Source organism: Sus scrofa, chromosome 6 (assembly GCF_000003025.6).
Source record: "Sus scrofa isolate TJ Tabasco breed Duroc chromosome 6, Sscrofa11.1, whole genome shotgun sequence".
NCBI classification, from domain to species: Eukaryota; Metazoa; Chordata; class Mammalia; order Artiodactyla; family Suidae; genus Sus; species Sus scrofa.
The window spans coordinates 73,493,591-73,509,954 of NC_010448.4; the positions used below are offsets into that span (position 1 = coordinate 73,493,591).

A 16,364-nucleotide genomic window follows, 5' to 3' on the forward strand; every position below is an offset into this window, starting at 1 on the left:
CACAGCTCTGACTCCTTACAGCAAAAGGATGCAAAGCAAAATCAGCACAGGAGGAAGGTTCAGGGAGTGTAGCCTGGAGGAAACCAGGCACAAGCTTCCAAGAGTTTTCTCCCAGTGGGGTCCCACAGGACACACTTAATGCCCCAGCACTGCATTGTGACATCTGGGAAATGTTGTCCACCAGGAAAGCTTGTTTAAAGACTCAGTGTCCTGGGATTTTTATAGGGGCTGCTCACGTAGGCAACCCCCTTACCCATACCCAGATTCCACACTCCCAGAAGGAAAGCCAGTGTTTAGTCTAAGCCATATTGTTTGCACAAACAGTTTAAGCACAGGGATCCACTCTTTCATATAGGAAGTTTGGAATACTCCCAAAATCTAAGCTCCCTGATGCCAGCCAAGGGCCAGCTTGACAAGCAGGACTTTGAAAGAAGAGCAGCCACACCTGCTATGTTAACTCTTATCTCCACAGCTCATAACCACTACCCACGGTTTATCAAGGTTCATTATGTGCAAGGCACTGCATTGGGAGAATAACATCAGTCATCTCTTTGCATCGTAGTGCATAAATACTGTTTTTACCCCCTTTTGCAGATGAAGAATTTGAGATAGACCATTTGCTCAAAGTGATACAGCAAGCATGTGGTGAAGGCAGGATTATAATCCAGGTTAATCTGACTCCAAATTCTATTGAAAACTGGTAGGGGGTGTAGGATTGGAGGGGGAGGTAGGGAGGAATTATAAAGAGTAGTTATTCCCAAGCGACAGTATTATTATGATTTCTGGTTTCTTCTTTGGGCATTGGTATCCTCCATGTTTCTTCCCCAATAGATGTACCTTGTTTAATCAGAAATTTAAAAAATAATTAAATGTAGAATTTTGGGTTAGTCTCCTTTAATATATAAAGAAACCCAATTATAAAGGCAGATTAACTATCAGGATGCAAATGAACGCTGTTAAATTACTTGAAGCCAGTTTGCTCTCTTGAGCAGGTTAAACATGTTTCATGTGATGCTGTTTACACATGGTGTTTGCTTAGCAAAATCTTTTTTCCCTAGGATAGGGCAGAGCTCAGCAGGCTGAATTAGTCCAGAAGGGAATACTCTTGATGAATAATCATCGCAAGCAAAAGATCTATCTCCCATCAGTCCTCAAAACCCCCAAACTAGGAAGGTACTTTAGCTTATTTTAAAATAAGATTAAAAAAAAAAAAAAAGGATGGAGCTGAATTCTTACCAATTGCAGTGAGAGTAAGTGAGGTCGTCATGTCATACAAATAGGATATTATTCTGTGGGACTTGAACAAATGAGGAGAGACAGACCACGAGACCCAGAGCGAACTTTCAATAGCGTAAAATCGAGGGTCCCAAGGAAGTGACGCTCAGTGCTTGGAGATAATTTATCTGCCCAGAAAGCCTCCTTGTGCTGCTCAGAGGCACCAGAGGAATTGAGGATCCTTGTTAACTCTGACAGGGAGACCCCGAGAGAGAATGGTGACCCTACTTCCTGCTCTCAGAGCATCCACCTGTGAGTCTTTTGGTTTGCTGACCACTGTTGGTGTTCTTTGTCCAGTGGCTACGGTGTGCACCTAGGCTACCCTACCTGGGTGGCATCTTAGGATTGAAGTCTCCCAGATAGGTGCCCTGGGGGTCCCCCAAGGTGAGTTCTATGCATTCCTGGGTATTAGGTTCCTCTGGCTGCTGTATTAGTCTCCTGGGGCTGCCATAACCAAGTACCACAGACTGGGCAGCTTAAACCACAGAAACGAATTGTCTCAGAGTTCCAGAGTCTAGAAGTCTAAAATAAAGATGCCAGCAGAGTTGGTTTCACTCTAAGGCTTCTCTCCTTGGCTTGTAGATGGCTGTCTTCTCCCTGTGTGGAAGGCTTCTCTCTGTGTGTGTCTGTCCCCATCTCCCTGTAAGGACACCGGTCCTAGTGGATTACATTTCACCCTTATGACCTCATTCAACTTCTGAAGGTCATATCTCCAAATACAGTCACATTCTGAGGTCCAGGGGTTAGGATTTCAATGTGCGAATTTGGGGCATAGGGAACACAGTTCAATTCATAACAGTTGTTATAATAAATGACTACAGGTTTGTCAATTGAGGTAAAACAAGTTTATGATCTTCCAGTTCTGTAGGTCAGAAATTGGACCCAGTTTCATTTCTATACGCTCTGGTTAGCATCTGTTACTGTGCTCTTTCCAGCTTCTAGAAGCCCCTTTTCTCCATCTTCAAAGGCAGCAATAGCAGGTGACTCCTTCTCTGATCATGTCACTCCAGCTTCTTCCACAGTCACATTTCCCCTCTGCCCCTTGTTCTGGCTCCCCCTTCCACTTTTAAGGATCTTTGTGATCACTTTGGGGCCACCTGGACAATCCAGGAGACTCTTAAGGCCAGTTGATGAGCACCCTCAATTCCACCTGCGACTTTAATTCTCCTTTGCCATGTTACCTAGTCACAGGTTCTAGGAAACTAGGGTAGAGGCATCTTCGGGGGACCGTTATTCTGTTGAGCACAACTGATTTACCTGCATGATAGTGCAGATCATCTGTCTGTGTGAATGTGCTCCAAATGTACAGAAAATCTCTACTTTATGGGCAGAAGAAGTTAACCTTATTCCTGTGGATTTTGCAGGACTGCGCTTGTAGGGTTGTGGGGATTTCAGGAGAGAGTGCGTCTCTGCTTCCTGCGATGTCATGACGTGATTATGCGGGGCGAGGGTGGGTTCTACCTGCCAGATGCAGGGCTTCACGGGAGCTGGTGAAGAGGCAGGAGCCCCATCCTGGAGCTGGAGCAGGAGACAGCTCCCCGTCTCTGCACCAGGTGTCCCTGTTCCTCCCCTGTAGGATCCTGCACTTCTCTGGGTGCTGGATGACTCTGTCTTCTGCTCTTGGCTCTGTACCCCCAGGAACTGTGCAAACAGCTTCTCTCCTCCTGAGGGAAGTGATTTGCCTTAGGTAAGCCGTTATCCACTTTGCTTCTGAAAACCTTTCTGAGGAGCATTTTGACACACGCGTGGGTACATTGAGGGGGAAAAGGTTTCCTGCCATCTGGTTTAGAAAAGGTGATGAGAGAACATCTTCCTGCTCTTGCCATTGCTGTAGAACAGAATTACAGAGCTGCAAAGAGAGAAGGGAGGACCCCGCCCGTGTCATGAGGGATACCCCCAGGGCCTGGGCTCGTCAGGTCAGTGGCCCACCTAGAACTTGAACCCCAGGTGTCCCAACTGCAAATCTAGTGTTATTTCCATCATGTACTATCTTTAAACAAGTTTTTAAAAAAAATTTAATATTAACCGTGTGACTATTCTATTTAGAGGGTGCACTTGTCCAGGAATTTGTCCTTTTCGCCTTTTTTCAAAGCAAGTAGCTGACCTCTTTTTCTGTTTTGAAGGTACAAACCATTTGTTTTGTGTTTGTTAAGTGGTTTCATTTTATTGCTAAAATGCATTTTTGCTATTTATCTAAATCAGGTTTCCTTTTGTCCTCATGCCTGAAACTGTTTTATCTCCATTTTGGGGGTAGTTGTCTGTAGTTTTTGTTAAGTCCCTTCAGTTCTTTGTGGGCCGAGGTGGAGTATCCCCCCATAAATGAGTCGAATGAATATCTGCCTATTCTTGCAGAGGGTGGTCTTGTTTGAACTCTTAGAGCATCGCCGATCTGTGATGCATTGTGCTCTGTTGTGCTTTTCAGAATCCGTTATGTGCCAGGTTCTGCACTAAGCAGAGACACAGACCCTTGCTTTCTAGGAGGGGTCAGCCTGGCAGGAAAAGAAAAACATAATTCAAACGGTCATGTGCATGAGCTCATGGTTGCAGACCAAGAAAAGGAAGGAATGGGGTTTCTTTTAAAAAAGAAAATTGTATTGCCATAGAGTCGATTTGCAACATTGTGTTAGTTTCTGGCATACAGCAAGTTCTTTTCCATGATCGTTTGCTACAAGATATTGAATGTGGGTCCCTGTGCTATACAGTAGCATTTTGTTGTTTATCTGTTTTATATATAGATATTTGTATCTGCTAATGCCAAACTCCTAGTTTATCCCCCCCATCCTCTTTTCCCTTTGGTAACCATAAGCTTGTTTTCCGTATCTGTGAGTCTTTCTGTTTTATAAATAAGTTCATTGGTATCATTTTTAAGATTTGACGTATAAGCCATATCATATGATACTTGTTTTTCCTGTCTTCACTTAGTATGATAATCTCTAGGTCCATCCATGTTGCTGCAAATGACGTTATTTCATTCTTTTTTATGGCTGAGTAATACTTCATTGCTATGTATATGGTGTATGTGTGTATGTGTATATATATTACACACACACACACACACACACACACATAGAGAAAACATCTTTATCCATTTATCTGTCAAGGACATTTAGGTTGCTTCCGTCTCGTGGCTATGGTAAATAGTGCTGCTATGAACACTGAGGTGCACATATCTTTTCAAAATAGTTTTTGTCTTTTTCAGGTATGTGCCCAGGAGTGGGATTGTCGGATCATATGGTAACTGTATGTTTAGTCTTTTAAGGACCCTCCATACTATTCTCCATAGTGGCTGCACCAATTTACATTCCCACTGACAGTGTAGAAGGGCTCCCTTTTATCCACACCCTCTCCAGTGTTTATTATTTGTAGATTTTCTGATGATGGCCATTCTGACTGGTATGGGGTGGTACCTCCTTGTAGTTCTTACTTGCATTTCTCTAATAATTAGCAATGTTGAGCATCTTTTCATGTTCCTGTCGGCCATCTGTATGTCTGCTTCAGAGAAATGTCTGTTTAGGTCTTCGGCCCATTTTTTCGATTGGGTTGTTTGTTTCATTTTGTTTTGATATAAAGCTGTATGAGCTATTTGTATATTTTGGAAATGAATCCCTTGTTGGTTGCATCTTTTGCAAATATTTTCTCAGGCATGGAGTTTCTTGAGTGTCTGTAACAAAAAAAAACCTACCCTGTCCTGGGATGGACTGGGAGGTGATGGGGGAGGGCTTCCACTTGGCCAAGGGTTGACTGGGCCATGAGCATCATTGCGCAGAGAGATACACTCCGTACAGCAGAGACAGTGTTGCAAATGCCCTGGGGTGAAAAGGGAGCTTGGTGTGCTTGTGGAACAGTTCTGTTCCTCTTGATTGTCTGGTTTCTGACCCCGGCATTGCAGAGCCTTGCCTGGCCCTGGGAATCCTGCGTTTCTGGGTCACATCCATGCTTTGCCTGGGCACTGTCCCCTAAATCCATTGGTGTTTGAAGAATGGCTTCACCTGGGAACCTCTGTCCAATGGTGACCGCATGCAGCACAGCCATGGAGACAAGCATCTGCTTGGTTCTCTCCGTCTGATCCACAGCCATCACCCACTCCCTATCTCTTCTAGTTAAGACGATTAGACAGGCTTTTATGACTTGGTGCCTCACAAGATTGCCATTAAAATCAATTGAGTTAAGATATTTGAACTTCTTGGAAAACTCTCAGCCAGGAATGCTTGCTAATACTTGTTTCTGGTGAAAAAGTCCCCCCCCCTTTTTTTTTTTTTGCTTTATAGGGCCACATTCATGGTATATGGAAGTTCTCGGGCTAGGGGTTGAATTGGAGCTGCAGCTACCAGCCTACACCACAGCCACAGCAACACGAGATCCAGGCCGCGTCTGTGACCTATGTCACAGCTCATGGCAAAGCTGGATCTTTAACGCACTGAGCGAGGCCAGGGATTGAACCTGCATCCTCATGAGCCATGACAGGAACTCCCCGAAAGAGTCCCTTTTGGAATGCCAGATAAGCTACACCCTCCCACCCCCAAAAGAGCTTGTGAGAAATTGACATCAGGGTTCAATTTGAAGTGATGGGAAGGAAATTTTTAACCTAATGAATGACCTCATGCTCCCATCTCCTCACTCCTCACCCTCCACCCCCCCCCACCTCGCAACTTGCAGCAATTTTTTGCTATATTTGGGTCCTATGATATAGATGCATAATATTTTGGAGAGAAAAACAACAGATGACTGGAAAATTAGGGGAAGAATGCTCCACATTAAATTCTTGATCCTGCCATGAGTGAAGCCAGAAGGGATAATAGCCCAGGCAAAAAATACCTAAACTCACTTCATTCACAAATCTGAGGTATTTCTGAGGATTCTCCAAGCCTTCCAACAAAACCCAACACAACCCTGACCCAGACTTCCTTTTCTTTCCAGTGTTTTCAGAGCAAACAAAGGGATGTTGTTTCCTCAATCCCCATGTGGCTTTAGACAATAGATTTAACAGCTGTGGTGGGAGCCTGGGGCTCAACCAAAACTTGTTATGTATTTACAAGAATCTCTGTGAATGCTCACCTGTGTCCATACGTGGTCCCTTAATGTATTCCCTCTGGAATGATCTACACCCCTTTTCTCAACTTAACTGCCAGCCAACCCCCTTCCCTGCCTTGAAGGGAGCATCCTTTAGCTGCCAGAGCATCTTTCCATGGTCCCAGCCCCTAAACTGCCCTCTTCCTCCTCTGCCCCCTCCACATCCAAACTTTCCATTTTCATTGGGGTCAGTCCTGAGAGTAAAACTAATTTTAACTTGATCTACACTGAGGTTTGATGACTGATACCCTCCATTATTCTTAGGTATTTTCCCTTTGCTAAGGAGATTAACCCAAGTGGTCTCCATTTAGTGGGATCCTGGAGATTTAGGGGCCGTATTTTAAGGTAGGATGTTTCCCCTGGAAGCCCTAAAATGGGAATCTTGCAACCTCTGCCTGAGTATATTTGTTGGGCTAACATTAGTGGGGTCAGTGCAGGCAGAATAAATCCTTTTTCATCCATTTTCCGTTCATACATTCAACCATCTCTTTCCCTCCTTCTCATTCTTGTCATCTCACTCTCACAACCTGTTCTTGGAAGCACAGATTGCAGGCTGGCTTGTCATGGCTGGAGGTTTTGCTCCCCAGGTCCCTTTGGAGCTCAGGTGAGAGGGCTGGTGATTCCTGAATCTGAGAGCCTTTCTCAGGTCGGTGACACCGCTCTCCACCGTCTTGATTAACCCCGTGGAACTGGTGTGGAATGAGAGCGGTTAAGAGTCACAGCTGTTCAGTCATTTCCCATTAGCCCAAGATCTTCTTTGTCTTCTTTGTTTTCTTGCATCAAGATCCTCTTTAATGCAGGGAGATCCAGTTAAAATAGCTTCTTTCCCCGCCCTATCCAAACCCGTATTTGCGGATGGGACAATGCCTCAGGTGAGCACCTGTGAAGAACTGGAGCTGAGGGGGGCTGGAGTTAAAGAAGAGACGTGCTGCAGTTCCAGACGGGCTTCCACTCAAGGCCACTTTGGCTGATTTCTCAAGTCATTCAGGGGTATATACTGTAGGGATGGGTGTGCTTATGATGATGGGTGGGGTGGAGATCCTGTGCAATAGTGTTGGGGGAAGCCCTTGCTAAACCAGATCAAAGCACATAAATTCATAAGCTATGTATGCTGTGCCGTGTGCCCCAGACAAAATGTGCCTGTGGTGACTTTCCAATAGGAATATAGGATATAGGCATCCTACTCACCTGAACCCAAGAAGCCTACCTGGCCTGTTTCACATGCCAGCTTTATGTCCTTGAGCAAGTCATTTCTCTTTCTATGCCTTAGTTTCCGTATGCATGAAGCAAGGGTGTTGGGCGAGGCTGCTAAAACCTTGTCTCTGCTGCGTTTCTGCCTCTATTTTTGACTAACCTCCAGTGTGTCCTCTACATTGCCTCCAGGAAAGTCATTCCAGAACATGGGGATGACCAAGGTTCTCCCCTGCTTAAAACATACCTGCAGCTCCCTATTGTCCTCAAGGTGAGGTCTAAGTTTCTTAGCCAGGTGTCCATGGCCCTGTAAGACCTGGCCCCTGTGGCTGTGTCTCCTGTCATTTTTGTCCTGTCACCTGCATTCTGGCCATATTGGACCACATGAAGCTCTGGAAGCTTGCCATGCCCCCCCGGGGCTCTGCCAATGATGCTTTTCCTCACCTGGAACTGCCCCAGCCCCCGTGCTCCTTCAACGGCCTACCTCTCGTTCACCCTCCAGGTCTCAGCTGGGAAGTCACATTTTCTGAGAGTCCTTCTCACTACCCCCTGCCAGCCTGGGGGAGGCCCATCCCCCAGGTGCTCCTGGATCTTCTACTGTCACAGTCCTTACTCTAGGCTCCTGTGATTCCCTCTTTACTTCTCTCTCTCCCCCACTGAATCACCAACAGCTCGAAGGATCGTGCTGTGTCCTGCTCACATAGTGTTGCCAGGTCCAAACACAGTACCTGGCATGTAGCAGACAAGCAATCAATATTTGTCACCTGAACCATTTTTAAGCAGCTGTGCTGCTGCCCAGAACATGGCATCATGCCAGCACATATCTGCTCCCCAGGAGGCAGGCGGTGGGCCATGTTTCAAATGCTCTCTAGAGAACCAATTCAGGCTGTTTCTAAATGATGGTCATTCCACTTTCCAAAATACCCAACTGTCTTTCAGGGGGTGGCATGGATTCCCTGTGCACCCTGTCCTCTCTTGTTTCCCTGATGGGACTCTTTACCTTTAGGACTGGGAATCGTGCGGACTTTCCTGATTTTTCCTTTTTTTGCAGCACAGCGTTAACACTCCACCAAGCACGCACATCCCGTTTTAGATGCATTCTGGCAAGCTGATTTCCTGTTCCCATTCAGTCAATCATCTTCCATCTTTGGCAGGAAGGAGAACACACAGCTTTGCATGTGCCAACCCCAACATATTTCTAATTCTATCAAGCATGGCTGGATATGTGCCACCTATGCCATAGGAATTTAAGATGCTTTAAAAATTGTGTATATGAGTGTTTCACAGCCAGGACAAGGAATGTTCAGGCTGAGCTATGTATGCAGTATGGCCATGCCTGCATCTGTGAATCATTCCTGATCTTCAGCCTTTAGGTAAGGACCACAGTCCTATCTGATAGTAGGAAAGAGGATGCGCTGATGAGAGATGCTGGAAACCTAGGTTCCAAAGATTCCTGACTGATAGTGTAAAAGTGAAATGGACCAAAGGACACCATCAAGTCTAGTTTGAGGCATGAGGGTTGGCTGGGTTTTCCTAGTCCATTCTTTGTAGGGAAGAATCCACAGTGGGGATAAAGGGATTTGTGAAGGGGCGAGCCAGTGGCCTTTGGTATTGGCAGTGATCCGTTTATCCATTTCAAACCCTTGTCCTGCTGTGAAAACTGGCCCTCCTTCTGAAGTTCCTTTTGACCACAGCCAAGTGTCAATCTACTTCTTGGGGACTTTGATGTGCATCTAAGGGGTGTGTGTGTGTACATTGAAACTTTCTTTTTCTTCTGCAAGTTCCTTAGCTTGTTTTGAAGTTTCAGTGGATGCCTCCCAGGACTCATGACCTACCTCCTTTCTTGTCTTTTAGTCTCTGCTAAAATCCATAATGTCCTTTCTGTTATGTCAAGAGGGATTTTGACCCTTATCCTTCTCTCTCTACGCTCTGATATTTTTCTTCCATTTCTTCTTGGAACATAAATTTGATTCCATACCTGCACAGCCCGGCGGGAACCTGATGGTAATTACTCTCATTTGCAGCTACATCAGAATGGTGATGGGCAAAGACTGAATCACTGTTCTTTTTAGCCTAAACGCCTCACCTTCAGGCCCCTCTCCTCAAAATGCCATCCTTATCAAAGAAGAAGGAAGCATAAAGTAGTAGCTGTACTAAAATTTTTAAGTTTCCTTTATTTTTCTGGTAGCTGGGAAAATCTGTACGAAGAGGATGAAGGGTTTTTTGTTCCTTTTTCCGCTTTAGCCTATGTTAATTTTGCTCTTTTCTTGCCATCCAATTTCGTTCTCTTCAGTTCTGTTCTCAGCTGGATCCTGGTATTTCACTCCACATATTGAACTAGCAGAGCAATAATATGTTATGATTAATAAGTGGCTTGACAGGCAGGGAAAAAAGCAAATCTTATTCACTGCATCCGTGCTGCTGTGCAAATTCGCTATTTTTTTGAGAAATGTATTTAGTCAGCAGGATAGTTTTTGTCGAGCTCCTTGGCCCTTAGCTCCCTGCTTCAGCTGGATATTCCATTTCTATTTGCCTACAAAGCCCAAGCTTGCAGAAGTTGGGGATGGCTTCCAGGAATGCTTACTGTCTTTCCTAACCTTAGAAAAGCTTGGGCTTGGAGGCTGCCTCCCACACCTCACTTTAAATGCAGTTTTGTAGTACAACACTATAAGAATTTAGGCTTGCATTGCATTTGACTGGTTGACATGAGAAATCTTGCTATGTACCCAGCCATCTCCTGAGCATGTGTGAGTGTGATGTACGTACAACTTACAGTCCTGCTAGGAGCCACATGTTCTTACAATCCCCAAACTTTTCTGTCTTGTTGACCTCTATGGCACATTTATCCATTTCTCATAGGGCATTTTATTTGCATGGATTTAAAATAATAAAAGTTTTTTTAATAGGTCTCCAGAATTTTTTTCACCTTCAAATCATAGGTTCTTAGATCTGCCTTCTCCAATATGGTAGCTACCAGCCCCTGAGGACGTGAACTGTAGCTGGTCCAAGTTGTGCTCTACGCATAAAAGACACCTGGGATTTCAAAGACTCAACAGGAAAAAAGGAATAGAAAGCACCTTATTAATGTCTTTTTATATTGACTATATGTCAAATGATAATGATAATATTTGGGATATGTTGGTTAAAATATATTATTAAAATAAATTTCACCTGCTTTTCTTTTACTTTTCTTCTAGAAGATGTAAAATATATACATGACTCATATTTCTATTATACAATAGTGCTCCAGACAGTGCACTGAGGGGGATAGGGGTTACAGTGGCTTCAGCTGGTTTCTGCCTTCATTTGAAGTATGAAATATAGGAGTTCCCTTTGGGGCTCAGTGAGTTAAGAACCTGACATAGTGTCCGTGAGGATGTGGGTTTGATCCCTGGCCTTACTCAGAGGGTTAAGGATCCAGCATTGCCACAAGCTGTAGTGTAGATCTCAGATGTGGCTTGGATCTGGGGTTGCTATGGCTGTGGTGTAGACTGGCAGCTGCAGCTCCCATTCGACCCCTAGCCCGGGAACTTTCATATGCAGCAGGTGCATCTATGAAAAGAAAAAAAAGTATGAAGTATACCATCCCTGTCAGGGAGGCAAAAGGGTTTATCTGACATCCATTCACACAACAGACATTCGCTGAGGGCCTCCTCTGGGCCAGATGTCAGGAAGAATGCTGGGGATGAAGGAGGGAAAGGAGAAACAGCCTCTCTGCCGGCGCCTCTGCCTTAGGAGTGAACCGGAGACGTGTGCCTGAGAAAGCACCCTCTTTCGTGGACCAGTCTGTGAACATTATTGTCCCCAGATCTGAAGGTTTTTTCACTGGGGTCATGAAAAGCCAGATCCGTATTGTGATGGCTCTGAGTTTTCAGGTCATTTTATTTATCTTTGAGTCCGGTTTTGTTTTTTAAATAGAACATGCACCCAGTGAAGGCATGTGTGTGATTGGCTGGGGAAGGCATTTAGCTCAACTGTAATGAAATCACCATCTTGCTTGGATGGGACCATTGGTAAGTGGTTCTCTGTTAAGGGTGTCACCAGGTGGAGAGGTTGTTAGGTGCAAGGAGTTGAAGCTGAGTTCTGTGCCAATGACAGTGACAGCACCTGTCCTCACCTCCTCAAATTGTGGTTTTTTTTTTTTTTTTTTTCCCCCTACTGTTTCTCAGAAATGAGTGATGGTTCATTTGGAGAATTGTCTGAGGGGCTTTTGTATGTGATTTTGGCACTTCCGCACCTTTTGGAGACATCGTTTCTACTCAAGTGCTTTTTCCTAAACTGGGTTTTTAGGATGCTGTATAAATCCTGCCACTCTCCTGCTTCAACCCTCCAGAGCCTGGTCTCCTTGCCCTGGCTCTGGAGTCTTGCATCACTGCGCTGCCTTCCCAGCTCAGCCGTTGCTGCTCCCCTCACTCACCCCGTCTGGTCTCTCTTCCCTGCTGGGCACCCAAAGTTCCTTCTGGTTGCAGAGCCTTTGCACCAGCTGGCCTCCTCCCCAGAAGGCTTTCCTTTGTCATCCACTTCCTTCCTCTCTTTTTCAGGTCCCTGTTTAAATGTCACTTCTTCAGAGATGTCTTCCCTGACCATTTTATCTAAAGCAACGATTTCCTCCTCCACTTTATTCTTTGTCACAGCACCCTATGTATCCCCTTCAAGGGACTTGAAACAACTTGTAATGATCTTGTTTATTTTGGCCTGTAAGTTCTTAGTCTTACCTACAAGACCAAGGGTTGGTAAACTGTTCTGCAGGGCCAATTTTTTTTTTAAACCATTAAAAAAAATTGAAGTATAATTAATTTACAATGTTGTGTTAATTTCAGGTGTACAGCAAAGTGATTCAGTTTTATATCTGTATATCTATAGCTATATCTTTCAGATTCTTTTCCATTATAGGTTATTACAAGACATTGAATATAGTTCCCTGTGCTGTACAGTAGGTCCTTTTGCTTATCTATTTCATATACAGTAGTGTGTATATATTAATCCCAAACATAATTTTTCTCCCTCCTACTTGTTTATAAAGTTTCATTTATAAATAAAGTTTTATTAAAACACAGCCCTCTCATTCCTTTACTATGTCAATGATTGCTTCCCTGCTATAGTAGCAGCGTTGAGCAGTGGCTATTGAGGACTGTAAAGGTGGAAATAATTTGCTATCTCACTCTTTACAGAAAAGTTTGCTGACCACTTGGAACCATGTCGTCATGTAGGCAGGATTCGTTCACTGCTCTATCACCTGGCCCTGGTACATTGCCTGGCATGCAGCAGGTGTCCAGTAAGAATACATAGGAAGGGAGGGAGGGAGGGAAGTAGAGGAGGCCTGTGGTTTTTCTGTACCACTCTTATTTCTACAGTTCATCTCAGCTCAGTAATTTACTACTGGCTTCATGAACTATGAGCCATGGAGACACAGAATCATACCCTTGGCTTTGACACCAGGGCTCCATGAATGGAACAGTTACTGTAGCCAGGGTGGTAGAGAGGCTCCCATTCACGTCATCCCAGAGTGCAGCCCAAGAGTCTGAGTTAGAGAACAAGGCATCAGAACCCCTGAGTTCCTTTTTAGTCTCTGGCAGCAGCTCACAGGCAGAATGACTGCCAGTGACCCTCACCTTTATCAAATCCTCTCCCGCTTCCATGTGGGTAGAAACTGGATATGAGATGTCACTCCCGGGATTGTGTTAGATTATATGATAGAGGGACATAATCCTGGTTGGCCTGATGCAATCACATGAGCCTTTAAAAGATGGGAATTTTCATAGTAGGTAACAGAGCAAGTCAGGGGGATTGGCTCCATGGGAAGGACCAGACCTGCTGTTGCTGGTCTGAGGATGGATATGTGGCCTCCAGGAGCAGTGAGCAGCCCCCAGCCAACATCAGCAAAGGCACAAGGCCCTCAGTCATATAGCCACAAGAATCTGAATTCTAAAAGTAGCACATTCTCCCCCAGAGCCTGCAAATAAGACCCTAACCTAGTCAACGCCCTGATTTTGGCCCTAAGAAACCACAAAGAAGAGTTCCTGTTGTAGCTCATCAGGTTAAGAACCCAGCTAGTATCCATGAGGATGTGGGTTCAATCCCTGGCCTCACTCAGTGGGTTAAGGATCTGGCATTGTTGGAGTTCCCGTTGTGGCGCAGTGGTTAACGAATCCGACTAGGAACCATGAGGTTGCGGGTTCGGTCCCTGCCCTTGCTCAGTGAGTTAATGATCTGGCGTTGCCGTGAGCTGTGGTGTAGGTTGCAGACACGGCTCGGATCCTGCGTTGCTGTGGCTCTGGCGTAGGCCGGTGGCTACAGCTCCGACTCAACCCCTAGCCTGGGAACCTCCATATGCCGCGGGAGCGGCCCAAGAAATAGCAACAACAACAACAAAAAAAAAAAAAAAAAAAAAGGATCTGGCATTGCTGCAAACTGTGGTGTAGGTCACAGATGCGGCTTGGATCCTGCATTGCTGTGTCTGTGGTGTAGGTTGCCAACTGCAGCTCTGATTCAACCCCTAGCTTAGAAACTTCCATATGCTACATGTGCAACTTTAAAAAGAAGGAAAAAAAAAAAAAAAAAGGAAGAAACTACAAAAAGTGACCGATCCAAGGCCAGCTGACTTCTGATTTATAAAAACAGAAGTAATAAATGAGTGTTGCCTATTACATACAAAATTGATAAGTAACAAGAACATATTTATAGCACAGGGAAATCTATTCAATACTCTGTGATAGCCTATATGGAGAAAGAGTCAGAAAAAGAATGGATATCTATAGATCTATATTTATCTACCTAGCTATCTATATATGGATCTGTATACACACGCATGTGTATAACTGATTCACTTTGCTGTACACCTGAAACTAATATAACATTGTAAGTCAACTATCATCCAATAAAATTTATTTAAAGAAAAAAATAAGTGGATGTTGCTTTAAGCCGCATGTTCATGGCAATTTGTTACGCAGCATAGATGACTGATACACTAACCCTGAATCACGTTCAGTGGGAAACAGAAGTCAGCAGCCCAGCAAAAAAGGTCTGAAAATTTTCCCTTCTGGGGGTGGCCATGCCTCTTATTTGCTATATGGCCATGATCAAGTGACCTCTCTGAACCTCCGTTTCCTTATCTGTGAAAAGGGAGTCATATCAGCACCTCCTCTCTCCAGCTCTCACGAGCAGAGCAGAAAATGGATACTGCACGCACAGTGCCCAGGGAAGTATTGGGCCCAGCAGGACCTCACTAGACGTCCCTCTGTTTTCTCTATGTGAATCTTTCCCTAAAGTCTTACTCTTTATTTCTGTGTGTAGATTTATCCCTGGGGAGATGATCTTTCCTTCCCTCTCTCCAATTCTTCAGCATCAGGGACCCTGTCCAATTTGAGGGCTGGCTAAGTAATATGACAGCAGTCTTGTTGCTCTGTGTTCAGCAGTTTCTGTGGCATAAAAGCAATGTGATACTATCTGTGGGGTGGGGTGGCCGATGATGCAGACGCTCAGTGGCAAATGCTCTGCCAACTCTGTGACATGAGGCTGAGGAATATGGAGCCAGAAGAGCCAACATCACACTGCATTCTTAGCTGAGCTTTGTGAATTCTGTCTTTACACACAGTGACTTGCAAAGAACGTTAACTTAAAAATGCAGATGCTCCGTTAGCCAGGCTCTGAGGTCAGATGCATGAGGGTGACAGTTGAGGACATTCACTGAATATTTACCCTGTGCTTGGCATCTCTCAAATGTCTTTCTACATTTAAGTTGATTTTCTTGCTTCACACATAAGGGAGCTGAAACTCAGAGTGGTTAGGTTACTTTCCCTGGATTGCACAGCTAATAAATGAAAGAGCTGGCTTGGAAACCCAGGCGGTCTGCTTGCAGAGTCTGAGCTCTTGACCAGGGTGCCAGGGAGGCCATGCAAGCTCCGTGGCTGACGAGCTCTACGACCTTGGGCAACTCCTGGGCCTTTGGGAACCTCTCTCTCCTGCTCCATGCGAGTTTTGGTAAAAAAACCTAATGAGATCATTCATGACCAGGGCTGTGCACAGTGGAAGCTCTCAAACACCAGTGCGCCAGAGGATACCCCAGGGCCTCTGTTGGCCGGTGCCCTGTGGCCTCTGGATTTGAAGGGCATTTGCCCTGAAAGTGCCCTCCAGTTTGGGAGGGCAGTGGTTTTGGTGGAGAACCCATGAACCTGGCTGCACTGAGCGTCCAGGGGAGGGCGCTGTCAGCCCACAGCTCAGATGGTCCTCTGAGGCTCGAGGTGCTGCTCCGGCAAGAAGGGATCTGAGAACTCTTCCCCACAGCGCCTTCCGCCTCTTAGACATGCGGGGCTCCAGGCTGTGGCAGTGGCAGTGCAGGCAGCAGCCTTAAACCTGGACCCTTTAGGTCTCCCGGAGCCAGGCAACACGGTCACATGCAGGCCACTGGACAGCACGTGGGGGCGACTGAATTTGCCATGTTTCAGCTGCTTGGGGGACAAGGAAGTGCCCAACCCATGCCTGGGGTCGAGCTTTGGCCAATTTCTAAGGCTCCGCTTTGACTCTGGGGGAGCAGGACATGGCCCAGGGGATTTCTAGAATTGGGAAGGAGGTGGTTTAGGTTTTTGACCCCAGAGTCTTTCTTCATCAGCCTGGAGCTTTCTCGAACCCCTCACTCCAGGTGTTCGTGTTGAATCTCCCCATCCCTCACCCCCCAGTCCTCCACTGTCACCCTGGAGCCTGCTCTGTACTTGAAGTCCTTTCCTCTCCCCCTCGTCCTCCTGCCTTCTCCCATCTGCCATTAATGATGGCAATGGTTTGATGGATTTCTCTCTTCAGATATCAGGTTGTCATTTAAATAAAAACTTTCA

General features: G+C 45.5%; 1 protein-coding gene across 2 annotated transcripts in view; it reads left to right on the top strand.

Moving 5' to 3' along the window:
* KAZN (kazrin, periplakin interacting protein) overlaps positions 1-16,364 on the top strand; it is a 1,105,661-nt gene that overhangs the window by 196,457 nt on the left and 892,840 nt on the right. The gene's annotated exons all lie outside the window — the stretch shown is intronic.